The sequence below is a fragment of the Triticum dicoccoides genome, chromosome 3B, assembly GCF_002162155.2.
Source record: "Triticum dicoccoides isolate Atlit2015 ecotype Zavitan chromosome 3B, WEW_v2.0, whole genome shotgun sequence".
Classification (NCBI taxonomy): Eukaryota; Viridiplantae; Streptophyta; class Magnoliopsida; order Poales; family Poaceae; genus Triticum; species Triticum dicoccoides.
This window is the reverse complement of record NC_041385.1, coordinates 115,896,711-115,899,364: the sequence shown is the minus strand read 5'-3', so window position 1 is coordinate 115,899,364 and position 2,654 is coordinate 115,896,711.

Genomic DNA, 2,654 nt, shown 5'->3' with positions numbered 1-2,654 from the left:
CCCCTTTTCCTTCTCAATCTCCTCCTCTTTTCTTCTCCAACAAGGAAAGGAGGAGTCCTACTCCCGGTGGGAGTAGGACTCCCCCCTTGGCGAGCCTCCTCCATAGGCCGGCCACCTCCCCCCTTGCTCCTATATATATGGGGGCAGGGGGGCACCCCAAAGACACAACAACAATTGATCCTTGAGATCTATTAGCCGTGTGCGGTGCCCCCCTCCACCATAGTCCTCCTCGATAATATTGTAGCAGTGCTTAGGCGAAGCCCTGCGACGGTAGAACATCAAGATCGTCACCATGCCGTCGTGCTGACGGAACTCTCCCTCGACACTCGGCTGGATCGGAGTTCTAGGGACGTCATCGAGCTGGACGTGTGCTAGAACTCGGAGGTGCCGTAGTTTCGGTGCTTGATCGGTCGGGCCGTGAAGACGTACGACCACATCAACCACGTTGTTCTAACGCTTCCGCTTTCGGTCTACAAGGGTATGTAGACAACACTCTTCCCTCTCGTTGCTATGCATCACCATGATCTTGCGTGTGCGTAGGAAATTTTTGAAATTACTACGTTCCCCAACAGTGGCATCCGAGCCTAGGTTTTATGCGTTGATGTTATTTGCACGAGTAGAACACAAGTGAGTTGTGGGCGATAGTCATACTGCTTACCAGCATGTCATACTTTGGTTCAGCGGTATTGTTGGATGAAGCGGCCCGGACCGACATTACGCGTACACTTATGCGAGACTGGTTTTACCGCCGTGCTTCGCACACAGGTGACTAGCGGATGTCTGTTTCTCCAACTTTAGTTGAACCGAGTGTGGCTACGCCCGGTCCTTGAGAAGGTTAAAACAGCACTAACTTGACGAACTATCGTTGTGGTTGTGATGCGTAGGTAAGAACGGTTCTTGCTCAGCCCGTAGCAGCCACGTAAAATTTGCAACAACAAAGTAGAGGACGTCTAACTTGTTTTTGCAGGGCATGCTGTGATGTGATATGGTCAAGACGTGATGAGATATAAGTTTTTGTATGAGATGATTATGTTTTGTTGAAGTTATCGGCAGCTGGAAGAAGCCCTATGGTTGTCTCTTTGTTGCATAAGATGCAAGTGCCAAATAATTGCTTTACTTTATCACTATACGATAGCAATAGTTGCAAGAGCAATAGTTGGCGAGACGACCATGTGACGACACATTGATATAGATCAAGATGATGAAGATCACGGTGTCGTGCCGATAACGATAGAGATCATGATAGTACTTTGGAGATGGAGATCACAAGCACAAGATGATGATGGCCATATCATATCACTTATATTGATTGCATCTGATGTTTATCTTTTATACATCTTATTTTGCTTAGTTTGACGGTAGCATTTTAAGATGATCTCTCACTAAATTATCAAGAAGTGTTCTCCCTGAGTATGCACCGTTGTGAAAGTTCTTCGTGCTGAGACACCACGTGATGATCGGGTGTGATAGGCTCTACGTTCAAATACAACAGGTGCAAAACAGTTGCACACGCGAAATACTCAGGTTAAACTTAACGAGCCTAGCATATAACAGATATGGCCTCGGAACACGGAGACCAAAAGGTCGAGCGTGAATCATATAGTAGATATGATCAACATATTGATGTTCACTGTTGAAACTACTCCATATCACGTGACAATCAGACATGGTGTAGTTGATATGGATCACGTAATCACTTAGAGGATTAGAGGGATGTCTTTCTAAGTGGGAGTTCTTAAGTAATATGATTGATTGAACTTTAATTTATCATGAACTTAGTCCTGGTAGTATTTTGCAAATTATGTTGTAGATCAATAGCTCGCGTTGTTGCTTCCCTATGTTTTTTGCTTCCCTATGTTTTTATATGTGTTCCTAGAGAAAAACTAAGTTGATGTTAGTAGCAATGATGCGGACTTGGTCCGTGATCTGAGGTTTATCCTCATTGCTGCATAGAAGAATTATGCCCTTGATGCATGATAGACCTGTTGCAGGAGCAGATGCAGACGTTATGAACGTTTGGCTAGCTCAATATGATGGCTACTTGATGGTTTAGTGCACCATGCTTAACGGCTTAGAATCGGGATTTCAAAGACGTTTTGAACGTCATGGACCATATGAGATGTTCCAGGAATTGAAGTTAATATTTCCAGCAAATACCCGAGTTGAGAGATATGAAGTCTCCAACAAGTTCTATGGCTAAAAGATGGAGGAGAATCGCTCAACTAGTGAGCATGTGCTCAGATTGTCTGGGTACTACAATCGCTTGAATCAAGTGGGAGTTAATCTTCCAGATAAGATAGTGATTGATAGAGTTCTCTAGTCACCATCACCAAGTTAGTAGAACTTTATGATGAACTACAGTATGCAAGGGATGACGAAAACGATTCCCGAGCTCTTCGTGATGTTGAAATCGACGAAGGTAGAAATCAAGAAAGAGCATCAAGTGTTGATGGCTGACAAGATCACTAGTTTCAAGAAAAGGGCAAAGGGAAAGAAAGGGAAACTTCAAGTAGAATGACAAGCAAGTTGTCACTCCCGCGAAGAAGCCCAAAGCTGGACCAAAGCCTGAAACTGAATGATTATACTGCAAAGGAAATGGTCACTGGAAGTGGAAATGCCCTCAATATTTGGTGGATAAGAAGGATGGCAAAGTG